We start from the raw sequence: 13,556 nt of genomic DNA on the forward strand, positions 1-13,556 counted from the left end.
AGATTAGATCTGCAGGTTAGGAAGTTTCTGTATGGGCCCTGCTTCCAGCTCCATCTCTGCAGTGTTTTACTGCACACCCTTCAATCTGAGTCATTATAGCCCAGGGGCAGTAATGGTATACAGTTACAGCACCAATACTCTGTAATAAAGTTTCCTTTAGAGGTAAATACCAAGGCAGAGTGTTGTGGGTCCACGTGAAATGGCACAGGCCAGATGCTGAGACCCAGAACAGATCACTCAAGGAGTTTACAAGTTTATATTCTGGAGAAAAAAAAAAAAATGCTTTAAAACATCCGAGCAACAATTCCTAACATGCAAAGGGTTAACAAGGTGAAGGCACTCTGCGTGCTGCTGTATCATATGTCATATTCCCCAAATCTCAGCGTTGCTGTAACAAAGAAACTCCCATTGCCCCCGAAGGCTCCACATTGAATTTCATTCTCCGGTGTTGTTGGGGTCACAGCTCCCGCCCACAGGGAGCTCCGATTGGACGGTGCGCCTGCTGGAATATTCAATCAGACACCTTGCTCTGATCTGTGATTGGACACAGCCGGTGCAGTTATGTAAATGAGCACCTGGTGGCGCCTGCTGGCCCGGCTGTGGAGCCCGGTCTGATTCAGAGAGAGGGGGCCGGAGCGCAGGGACCCTACGCGATCTGTCCGTGTTTTAAACACATTTCCCCTCATTGTCGACAAGTTTTTACAACAACTCACCCCAAGAGTGTCGAGTGAAAGTCGGTCCGCGGGGTCCGATATCAGCCGGTGCGCGCAGATAATTTGGATAAATTTGTTGTTTTGTGAGTTTTGACAGAGGTCGTTCACTGAGCGCAACAACTGCTCCGGAGCTCCGTTTGGATTATTCCGAGGACGCGTCGTTGTTCAGGGCAGAAACGCAGCTTTATTCGTCAAATACAGACTTCATCTGAAAGTTTGGACCTGCTGTCACAGCGCACTTCTCTGCGTATTTTAGGTAAGTACTGACTTTAAACCCTTCGCGCGTTTCCTCGCCGCGCACACGATCTTGCTCCATAATAAGCGGCTATAATAATATTGCAGCGGATATTTCCAGCTGTCTGTCTGTGTGTAAGTCTGTGTCTCACTTTGTGGCTTGGCGTCTATAAGTCTCGGTGTGAGGCGGCGGGCACGGCAGCCCTGGACGCTGGCCACGGACTGCTGGGAAGCGCATGTGAGGTGTAACGTTGCGCTCCGGGTCTCTGCACGTTAGTTTGTCAGATAGAGAGACGGTGGCGTAGCTGAAATATTCTGACAGTGTACATCATGGTCTGGACTGGTTACAAGACTGTGCGGCTCAACAATAGCTCAGTGTGGGTCTTTGGCAACAGAGAAAACATTACCCAGAGTCCTGGTTTGTGCCCGTCATCATTTCCAATATTTACCCACTGAGTCCCAAACCGGAGGGGAGACCAGGGATGAGAGAAACACTATTTGTTTGCGCATCAGTAACTCAGTGGTTGTTCGTGCCATAGATTTCTCAAACTTTATTACACTGTACCTGTTTGTCTACTTCAAATAAAACCCACTTGGATGCCCAACTACACAGTCACAGATTGTGTGAGTTAATATCAAATACAGGGAGTTCTGTTGTTACAACCTACCCCACTACACGGGTGAGTTGTAACACTAGCTGGGAATAGATGTAACAATTAGAGGTAATTTCCCATTTATTTTGTAGTTTTTAATAAAATGAAATATTTAATTATTCTGAATCTTTAAATCTATGTGTGTGGATTGTGTTCCAGAATAATTACCACAGTTGCGCACAGACAATGTACACAATTGACCCACACCTCTTTTTGCCTTGAGTTTGCAAAGTGTTTCATGCAAATAATGCAGAAATTCTAATGATTTTAATAAACTGTTACAACATCCCAAGCAACCATTACATGGCTAACTCTTTTGGCATGTTGGTTTGATGGTATTGAATGCAAAGCATCAAATATAAGGGATATTTAATGTTCAGTTGTTTGTGGATACTCGGTGTATCACTATTACAGTAGATGGCGGTCGGCACGCCCCCAGTTTGGAGAAGCAGAGAGGAGTACCAGCAATTGAAGCTATGCAGTGAATTGATGTGGACAGGATCAGCAGCAAAACTGTTTTTAGCCACTTTAAAAAGGTCCACTTAAAGAAATAGATATTAGTTTAAGTGAACGCTATGTTTAGAATATACTGTATCTTGCCATCAGACAGCCTTTTGCAAAGGGAAACTGCAGTTATATAAACCAGATATTGTTCTCTCCAAACCAACAAAACTCTACTACTCTACTCTACTGCTGCTATGATCTTTTAGTTTGTGTCATTGTGTGACTTCGGTGAATTCAAACTATCCCTTTAAAGTGCCAAAGTCACACAAAATCACACACAAACTAACAGATCAAAACAGTGGTAGACCAGCAACTCCTGTGTTCTGCGAAGTAAAACGACTAATTTTGCCTCTGGAGTTTGGTTGGTTTGGAGGGAGTGATATTTGACTTATATTTTGTCAGTTGCCTGTTGGAAAAGGGTTTAATACGGCAAAGTAAAGCAGTGAAAATATTCCAAATATAGTGGACACTTAAACTGATATTGATTTATTTAGATGTCTGAAATACATTTTGTTGCTGATCCTGTCCACAGCAGTTCATTGCTTTGCTCCTCTGCTTCTCCAATGTGGGGGCGTGCTGACATAGCTAATACACTGACTGTCGATAAGAACCCCATACACTCCCACTTAGCATAATTTAAACTGTCCCTTTAAACTAGAGAAACTGCTACTTTGAGTTATGTAAGTCAAATAAGGCAAAAAAAACTTACTTTCTTCTTGACAGGAAGTTTTTAGGTCCAAAAAAACTACAGTAGTGCTCACAGGGACATGCCAGTTTTCCTGCAAGCTCAAAATCTACCTAACTCGGTGTTACAACACTCCCTTGTCTCCCCTACCCACTAACTATCAAACTGTGTGATGGGTTTGTTAATTTTTTCTCTTCAGTCTGTAAAACCTTCACTTGCTTTACATTTGCAGCTCATTCACAAAAACACACACAGACCTCCCAAGTTAAACAAAAGTAGCTCTTCCCGGCACGCCCAGCTTTAAAACCACAGCAGCCGTGATGCACGGGCCAGTAAAATGTCTCAAGGGTGACCTCCACACATCCAGGTGGTGGTCATCGCACCCGCCATTAACCCTGCGACCCTGCAGCACTACAGGTGACCTCTAATAATCTCCGGTTTCTTTTACCTCTGGCCTTAAAAGAGGAGGTGATTCAGTCCAAACTCTGAGCTCATCACAGGGCGTCCTGGCACCGGAGAGGAGAGGCTGTGTTGATACAGAAAACACTGTCAGAGTCTGGGGAGGAGCTGCCAGAGGGTTTGGACTTTGAACTGAATACACATTTTTGTGTTTTCATGATTCAGGAGAAAAGGGGCGCTGTGAGTGAATCAATCATGTGTGTAATAAATGATTCTCTTCTCCGTGAGCAGGCTAGGTGCTGAAATCAAGAAAAAGTTACGCTCAGAAACTGCATATTTCAGCTTTCTGCCTCAGTGTGTTTGTGTGCAAGAGAGACAGAGAGGTGAAAATGTGGGCGTGATTGCATGTGTTTCTGCTGCCAGCTTGTTGCTGTGTGTGTGTGTGTGTGTGTATTTATGCATGCCTCAGGGGCGGAGGTGGCCTGATGGAGGAGTTAACAATGGGCTTCAGTGGGTGTGCAGTGCAGCGGGCACTCACCTTTCCCACCACACCACAACGGTACATGTGGGTACTTTGTTGGCCGGGGAGGAGCGAAGAGGGGGGGGGGTTGAGCAGGCAGTCCAGAGGAGGTGTAGCATTGTTAGACTGTTGGAGGGAGGAGGTGTAGGTCTATTTGCCAATAGATAGAGAAGCAATAAAAGGCTATTTTCTCTCTCTCCATCCCTCCCTCTCTGCCTGTGTGAAGGCAGGGGCATAAAGTGAGGAGGAGCCCGGAGTGTACACAGTCCCTCACAACAAGCTCAGGTCTGCTGGATCCCCGTCTAATGGGCATCTGGCTGCTAATTCTCCCACAGCGTCCCACGAGAGCCATTGGCCCTGCATAGCTGCTCTTTATCAGCAGTGCAGTCCAGCGGAGGAGACGCAGAATATATTAAATAGTGGGATAGACCAGTTCTGTGAGTATAACTGTGTGCATGCACACACTCGGGGAACAGTTGTTTTATTGATTAGTCTTTGTTTTGGCAGGCTCAGGACAAAATGACGTTAATTGCATAATAAGATTTGTGGAGAAGTATGCACAGAGCAAAGTAATCTGTCTGACAGTGTCTGTGAAATGGCTGCATGTTATTTGTTTTGTTTCAGTCTTTAGAGATTTTGAGACTCGGCAACAAAAAGTCTTTATGTCTCGGACAAGTTTTGCATTATTGTTGTTGTTGTTTTGTGATTGAAAACTCACAGATGCCCGTGTGCAAGCTCACACACACACACACCACACATACAGCTGCATTAATTGATTAAACGATTAGTTGATGGAAAGAAAACTAGTTGTCGGCGATTTTGATAAACAATCCATTAAGTCAAATGTGAGGATTTGCTGCTTCTCATTCATTATGGGTTTTTCCACTGCTGGATGGATAACAGAAGTAATTTGAAGATGTCACTTTGGGGTCTGGGCTGCATTGATTAAAATATCAATCATTTTCTCCAGTAATCGATTAGTTCTTCGGTCCATAAAATGTCAAAAAATGATGAAAATTGTCAATCAGTGTTTCCCAAAGCCCAAAATGATGCCTTCAAATGTCATGATTTATTCACATCCTAAAGATGCTCAGTTTACTGAGTGAAGAAATTTCATAGTCGATTAATAATTTATAAATTGTTGCAGCTCTACATTTCATAGATTAAACGACTAATTGCAACTATTGGCAGATTAATTTATAGTTAAAAATAATTGTTGCAGTCCTACCCACCCAAGATGGGGGACCTGAGTCACATGACTTGAGTTGCAAGTTTGAGGACCTAAGACTTCCTTGACCAACATTGATAAAAGACTTGACTCGATTTTGACATGATATGCATGACTTGAGACTTGAAAGGACTTGACTTTAAAAAAAAAAAAATAAATAAGTAAATATTGAGAAGTTTTGTTAAATTTTTGAACAGTATTGGGCAACAGGCAGCTATCATGGAGGGCAGAGGTATTAAGATTGATGGTCTGCAGCGTGTGCAGCTCAGCGACCATCACAACATCCAACTTCATCCCTCACTACAAAACCATCTACCAAAACCTTTTTAGCGACCTTATTTGCTGGTCAAACATTAACTAGAAAGCTAACATTGAGTTTGAGCTTTGTTAGACTTGGCTTTGAATCAGTTATGCATTTTATTGAGAAGAGATATAAAAGACAGTTATGGACCAAATGTTAAACTATGGAGGCACGTTTCGAGCTAATTTGACTCGTGACTTGCTTGACCAGAGCAATGACTTGACTTGTCTTGCTTGAGTTATAGCAGGGACTCAACAACGATTCATCGATTAGCTGTCAACTATTAATTTAGTTGCAAACTATTTTGATAATCGATTAATTGGTTTGTATAATTTTATAAGGAAAAAAAGTAGAGATGCACCGACGCCACATTTGTTTTCAGACCAAATAGAAGAACTTACATTTGAATACCTGCAGATGCTGAGCACTGATATGAGTACCTCTTATCTTAAATATCTTTAGAAAAAGATATTGTATTTACACCAGATGTTTCTCACGCCTTTAGCGTTAGCAGACTTTTTGAATTCTGCATGTTCTTGGTTCGTTAGGTGTTTTATCAAGTGGACTGGTTGTTAAACAGGAGACATTTTGGGCTTGGCAGAGCAGGAGAAACAGGTGGACTTAATAACGGTGATCACGGCTCTGTTCCAATTCGTGTCACAATGACGGTGAGAGTTAACCACCTGATACCACTTTCATAAAGTGGTATCAGGTGTTTTTTTTAAATGTGAATGTTTTCTGTTTTGTTTTGTTTTTCTCCTCTATGAGACTGAACTGAATATCTTTGGATTGTGGACAAAACAAGACAGTTGAGGACGTCATTTTGGGCTTTGGGAAACGCTCATTTTTTTTGACATTTTATAGACCGAGCAACAAATCGATTTATCTGGAAAATAACAAATTAATCAACGCGACTTGCTTGATTCTCACCACAGGAACTTGGGACTTACTTGACACTTGCTCATGTGTGACTTACTCACATCTCACACACACACACACACACACACACACACACACACACACACACACACACACATAGAAGCACTAGTTTGTCTTGTCTGGTTTGTCCTGTTTGGTTGATCATTGACCTCAGTCTGTTGTCCTCTATCTGGGTCATTGTTCTGCTGGCTGCCAGGCTTTGTGACTTCTTTGTGTTTCTGGTTGTTGACCGTTCTGAAAAGCCTTTTAGCAGGTGGACCCAAAAACCCAAAGGCAGATCCTGCACAATGACCGAATTGAATGTTTTGCACGGTTGGCTGATCTTGACGGCGCTGTGGCAAATGTGGCTACTAGTTAACCACATGAGAGAGAACAATGATGATAATGGTGTTCTCAGTCCTTGAGATCTGTCTTTTCCGCGACCGCGATCATGCATTAGGCAGCAACTCCACTAAATTCTGTGTTTGCTAGTAATTGGCTCCCCGCAGACTGAGCGGGAACCTTGAGGCCAGAGGAGGAATTCATTTAAGTCCAAAGACATGACACGGTTACTCGCCTCCCTGCTCTACAGTCTCCCTCTAATGGGAAATGAAACCAATTGAAGGCAGAACTCCACTGTCCAGCCTGTTTCCCTAAACCAATTTCCCCTCAAGTCTAGACAGCTGGACTCCTCAATTGCATCTGCCGTACGTGTGGTCACATGCAGCGCGAGCTCGACGAGACAGTCAGATAAACAAATTCATCAAGTAATGGGTGGTGACACTTCAAAGCGTGAACCAGGGTGTGCTCGAGCTTTACTTGTCAGTGTGTTCTCAAATCTCTATTTGATTTCCCCACTGTGAATCTCCATCTCCAAAGTCCTACCTTCTTTCAGATTAGCCCTCCCCACCACTCCAGCACGCCTTCATCTTCGCTGTCCCTCCATCCAGCACATCTTTGATCCCCTAATTGATCATTCTGGCAATCTGTCTCTCCCTCTCTACATCTAACATGGAACACACTCTCTCCTTCTTCATCTTCTGTCTCTGCATTCCCTTTGAAGCAGCACTAGATGTTTCATTTATCCACCCTCACCCCCCCACCTCCCCGTCCTTCCTCCGCTCATCCATCTCATCCTCAGCCTCCCTTCTGCTATCGTCCCTGCGAGTCTCCTCATTTATCTGTTTGCTCTTCCCGTCGAGGGTGCCCTGGTTAGATAACAATGCCGCTGCGTGGATGTGAGCAAACTGGGGTCATATTTTGGCTGCTGAGGTTTATTCAGAGAATTTGTCACAATATCTTATCGAGGCGTGTTGGGAATGTGGCTGATGCCTCATTTTAGCTCAGGAACCTGCAGAAATTCCTCTGCATATATCCCAAATTTAAAGGTGGCCCATTTTGGGAGGTCCTATATGTTTTAATTCATTAACTATCAGTGGCAATGTAGTTTTGCACTTTTTACAACACAAAAGTACAAAAATATAGACATTTGCAAATAATACCACACTAATGCATAATTTCTCAAGTGCAATACATGTTTTATGAAATAATAAAATACTCTCACTGAAGGATTTCTTTACTGATTTAGCATTCATCAGACTTAATTGGACAAAGCATTAAAATTGAAGCAACAGGACCACAGATATAATCATTCTTCTTCCTTGTCAAAACTTGGCTCCTGCATTACCCACAATGCAGGTCAACCGTGAACAGTTCACCTAGAAACGATGCGGTGGTCTTGAAATAATCAGAGAAGTGAGCTCCTGATGGGAAATTTCACCTGAATGCCCCCTCAAATCAGAACAACAACTCAGAAAGTCTGCAAAAGTTTTGTGGCAACACTTGCAAAGTTGTTGTCTGTTGATGTCCTGTACTCAGAAACACAGCGGATTAATGTAAATGTTTTTTTTTTTTTAAATTTACATCAGTATTTTTTGTTTATTGGCATATTGCATAACTTTTTGCTCGTGTGTAATTTGCAATATGATATGTAAAGGATCATGTACAGTGAGCGGGTCGGTTTGGCTAAACAAGCCCTGAGAGGCTGGTGCAGGACTTCACTATATATTATTCCTCTTATTACACAGCTACTTATTTAAAATAAGGTGACAGGTTTGCCCTGCGTTAGCCTACTAACTACCAGCTCACTACTATTATGTTGTCTGAATTCCCCGCCTGCCGTAAATTGTGGTGTTTACAGTGTTGTTTCCGTCTCTGCAACAATGAATTTTGATGTTGTGGAACTTAAAACTTAAAATTAAAACTAAGCCATTGTCATTCCATCTGACAAGCTCTTTGTACCTCAGGATGAATTTAAAACGTGAACATGGCCATGCATGTTGTTTTGTAAGGTTAAATCCGATAATTTCCACCCGATGCTGATCATCAAACTGTATTGCAACAACATGAATTTTAAGTTGGATGCTACAGGAAGTACAACAACAACAACCCAACCCTTTGCAGTGTCCGTGTGTCTTCCACAAAGCTCATAAACACAACAAAGTCAGAGAACGACTTTCCACGTGGAAGTGGCACAATATGAGAAACACATTAATGCAGCATTAGCCCGTGCTATGCTAGTAGCAGCTAATGTAACCTTGAGCAGCTAGCCTCGAGCAAAAGATGAGGAGTGGGCTACAGATGTCTGGTAATCTAATTCTTTCTCTGCTCTCCCAGATTTTTTTTTTTTTTTCATTTTCAAACGTGCAGCCTTCAGCCAACACCGCCCGCCTCAAGCAACATTACTCGAGGCAATTTCTCCGACTTCGCTTAACTCCCTGTAGGGCCGCTAAAGGCATCATATAACTTTTTTTTCACATACACATTAGTTTTTTCATAACACCAGTAAACACACTTTGATGTGTAAGATTGGTGTAGTTCTCCCTTAAAGGGGAAATTCGCCACTTTTTATTTATCAGTGTTTGGCGATAAGTAGTTAATTGAAGCAATAAATTCCTCAGTGCTATAAATTCCTCCTGCCTCATTGACCGAGAAACCTGAGTTCTCCTCCTGCAAAATCTATTGTTACTGGAGAGTGCTAGATTGGTATTTTTGCCACCAAATGCTATGTTTTGGTCCACAAAGCAGTATCAGTACAGTGTCTGTGCACAATGCATCCTAGTGCATGTAGGCAGTTGTGTCGCTAGTGATGGGCAGATTTATACCAAAATCTTGATTTCTGAAAATCAATTCTAATGTCAAGAGAGCCCCTGCACAAAAAACTCCACTAACACCCAGCTTTTGTCTTCAGTGGGAAAGGGTACACCCATTCATTTCCAGGTCAAATGACTCTGCACCAGTCAGGGGTATTTATCACAGCTCTGACCAGCAGTGATGTAGGTTGACACGCTTTTTTAAACCCCTTTTGAGGCACTGAAGGCTTGAATGAAGGCTAATTCATTTTGACTTGGTGCAGCAGCTCAGCACAGCTGAGTTTGCACCCACTTGAAGGTTTGTATTTAACTGATGACCACCTGTCATGAGTCGAGCATCTGAACAGTGAATAAACTTTCTATTTTCTTTTTTGTTCAGATGTTATGGGGCCTTTATGTATTTAATGGATAGGACAGCTGAAGTGGGGAGAGAAAGTGGGGGGGTGACATGCAGCAAAGGCGGGAGTCGAACTCACGGCCGCTGCAAGGGGTGAATGCTCTATCAGCTGAGCTATCAGGCCACTAAACATTCTATTTTCTATAGATTCCTCACAATAAAAGTCCCCAGTTATTTTGTTCTCAAAAAGATTTTGTTATGAATCAGGTAATCTCGAGTTTTCATCAGCATTAACTCCTATCCAGCCGAAAGTGAAGATGAAACAGTAAAATAAGGCAGATACCTGAAAGTACAAACAGCGACACAGGAGATAAATTAAACTTCAAACTACAGAGATTCAGTTACAATCTACAAAAGTACTGATAGCTGAACACACAGAGTCTTTTAAAAACGTCTTCCTCTCTGATCTCCTGCACACACGAGTTGAGTCTTGGCTTTCTGGTGCACATAACAAAGAATGGCAATGGAAAAAGGATCAATTGGCTATTTTTAAAAAACCTGCATACACTCTTTAATTGTGTTGTAAAAAGGATTGGTACCAAATAAGGGATCATTTTCGTTCCTCTTAATGGCACCATTTGTGTTTTATCTAAGAGTAGTGCATTTAACTTATTCTTTGCTTCTCCGCTGCTGCTGTCTGTTTGTCTGCAGCGCGTTGCGGCATGTACTCTGACGAGTGTAGTCCGACACCTAATTTCTGTGATGAGGTAATTTGCCTCAAACCTGAAATATCAAAATGGCTGAGTAAGCTTTCTGTGTAACTGTGAAAGGTAACGGATTCTTATATTTAAGCTGATGATTGCCAGCCTTTGGAAAATCATCAAGTCCTCATTAGAGCTTGAGATCTGTGCCCGAACCCGACAGGACCCAGTGGGTTTGGGCCGGGTCGGGCTGTATTTCTCACATATTTCATGTGCTCATGTTGGGCTGTAGTTTATTGTTGGCAATTCAAATTCCCCCCATGTCTTGTCCCCGTCACTGCCAACTCCAACTGCTTAGTACATAGAGGGAAGCTAAATGTCGGGCTGTAATCGGGTTCGGGCTGCAGTATGCTAATGAGGGATGGGTTCGGGTCGAGTTTGGACAGAATTTTGTTGGGCTTGAGCATTTTTTGGGGCTCAACTTTTTAGGCCCGATTAAAGTTCAAATTCAGATTGAGCCTATTAATGATGATTCAGCTCATAAATCCCAACACACTGCTCTCCCCAACATGAAAGTACACCAGCTGCTTTTAATAATAAATCAGTATCAATATTAGTGATTCTCACCCTGAATCACTTGTTCACCAAAGTTTGCAGCATTGCCCACCCAGCCAGCAGGAGAACTCAGCTTTCTTCATCAATACAGCAGCCCTGAGGAATTTATTGCTTCAACTGTGTACATTTACATTCAATACTAACTGGATATCCACATAAAAAGTGGCAAATTTTCCCTTTAAGTCACATGACGTGAAGTTAATGAACCACTGAGCCAAGGTTGCTCGAGCTGAAACCAACTTGTGAATCACGTCAGGCTCCTTCACACGTCTCGCCGACAACTGGCAGCTGAAGTTATCGGTTGTGGAAAAAGTAGTCGAACCTTATGAAAGATGGAAAGTCTCGCAAACTTAAAAGCCTGTGTGCGCTCTGTTCTCTCCCTCTCACCCCCTTTTTTCTTTCTTTTTTTTTTCATCTCTGTTCAAATCCTCACACTGCGGTGGTGTTTTCGCCAGCACACACCGTGCCTCTCGTGGCTCAGTTATAACCACTAATAATTACTAATGGCCTCTGGCAAAGTAAGTGCTTTTGAATCCATGTTGGAACATGGAGGGATATTATGTTCAACATCAAAGGTGACCCTCTTTTTTTTTTTGAGTACATCTTCTTTTTGTATGATGAATTTGAGTTGTAACGACATCCACATTATGTGGGGCGGACCTGTCTGTCTCTCCCTCCCAGGGGTTCAGAGGGGCACATTAGCATCAGGAAACTGGTGTGTGATATGTAATTTAGCTCTTTTTAGGAGGCTTTTTCTGCTGAGAGGGAGGAGGAGGAGGACTGCAAGTGTGATAGAGGTATCAGCCTGTGCCTGAGGCTTTTAACAGAGATGAAATGTGTGTGTCTGTGTGTAGTCAGAGTTTTAGTAAAGGCTAGATGCAATTTTTGGATCCTAATTTGCTTTTGTGTGAGTGCATTTCTTTGTTTGCCCGCTGTTGAAGCTGAACATTAAACAGCTCAAAGATGTATGAAAGTCTTCAGTCTCGCTCTGCTCGGCTGTCGCTCATGAGACAAGAGAAGAAGAAGGAGAAGAGGAGGAGGGCTGGGTTAGGACACACTCTCAGAAATGAGGGCTCATTTGGTTCTGAAGGACCCCTTTTGGGTTTGTCAAGGGTGGTAAGACCAAGGGTTCCATTTAGAACCAAAAGAGTTCTTGGAAGGATTTCGAGAATCCTTCAAGAACTTTTTCTTCCAAAAATGGTGTAATAATATATAAAATAAAATAGTTATCAGTTGAACCTCCAGGGTGGGTTCTAGATATAACCCTTTGAATATAAAAGGGTTCTTGATCAAACCCCCTGGATGGGTTCTAGCTAAAACTCTCTCAGTAGAACCTCCTAGGTGGCTTCTTGTTACCACTCTGTGAAGATGGACAGTAAACATTCTGGATAGAACCCTCTCTGGTGGAACCATCACACAGTAGAAGGGTTGTTCTTAAGAACCTCTCATAGGGGGCCATGACTAAAACTCTTCACAGATGCTTTGAGGTAGAACCCTTTATGTCGGGTTCTAGGTAGAACTCTTTGAAAGGGTGGAATCTTTATAAAAAGTTTCCATCAGAAACCAAAAAATGGTTCTGCTATGAAGACGAGCCAAAGAACCCTTTCTAGTTCTACTTGGCAGCTCTGTTTGTGAGAGTGCAGAGTGTTTTTCTCACTTTGACTCAAAATGCTGAGTGTGGCTGAACTCATTCCTGTCTGACCTGATCTCTCTGTTTTTTTTTCTCTCTCTCTCTCTCTCTGCTCTGTTCAGTTTCTCTCCGGGCCATCCCTCCGTCTCTCCTCACACTCCTCCCGTTCACTCTCTCCCTTTCGATGGCTGCTCGCCGGATGAATAATTGTCACCCTCCTGCGGGCAAAGAGTTGCCTTTGTCCCACGCTGGCTCTGCCCCTCGTTCGTTTACTGGAAGGATTTCTTTTTTTCCTCCAACCGACACGGCATTTCTCCGGTCCGTCTGTCGGTGTGTCTCTCTGTACCTCCACCTCTCCGCCCATTGTGAGGGTAGCACCGTGCTGTCACATGCCTCTCCTTTCTCCTTTCACCCCCATCCTCCCCCTCTGCTTCCCACTTGTCCTCTGACAGGTGGCAGTGAGACTGTGCAAATTGAATTCAGGGAATTGGGCTGCGGTTTGCCATCACACTGCAGCCCTAAAGCGGCCTCAGTTTCAAACTAGACCACGACACACACACACACACACACACACACACACATGCACACACACTGCTGCTACCACGCCTGTCATATTAACATGCTAATGCTACCACATATCTGCTAGATTCTCATTATGATTTTAACACCCAAGCTTCAACAGAGGTCAGTCTCAGAGGTAATCTTCCCTCAGTGCGGCGGCGTGAAGGTGCGTTGTCATGCAGCCGATGACTCAGGTTCACTTGTAGTTTAAGGTCTCTCATTAAATCACTTTCACTGGGACATAAAACGACGCCCCTTTCATTCCAGATGTAAAAAGAGCTGAGAACAGTTAAACTGCGTGCACGGACATGTGTGAAGCTTCAAGCCCTGAGAACCAAAAACGGCGTTTCAGTTGCCAGTCGCTGTCAGTCAAAGCCAGTTTCCCACAGGAGCTTATAACACACT

The 13,556-nt window shown here is 43.2% G+C and overlaps 1 protein-coding gene across 4 annotated transcripts in view; it reads left to right on the forward strand.

Annotated features, from left to right (window-relative positions):
• The first annotated feature begins 616 nt into the window (after window positions 1–616).
• ddr1 (discoidin domain receptor tyrosine kinase 1) overlaps window positions 617–13,556 on the forward strand; it is a 95,767-nt gene continuing 82,827 nt past the window's right edge. For all 4 annotated transcript variants that reach the window (XM_084727307.1, XM_084727308.1, XM_084727311.1 and 1 more), the window contains exon 1: window positions 617–969. The gene's annotated coding sequence lies outside the window, so the exon portion shown is untranslated. The remainder of the gene's footprint in view (window positions 970–13,556) is intronic.

Source organism: Lutjanus erythropterus, chromosome 9 (genome assembly GCF_056507025.1).
Source record: "Lutjanus erythropterus isolate fLutEry1 chromosome 9, fLutEry1.hap2, whole genome shotgun sequence".
NCBI lineage: Eukaryota > Metazoa > Chordata > Actinopteri > Lutjaniformes > Lutjanidae > Lutjanus > Lutjanus erythropterus.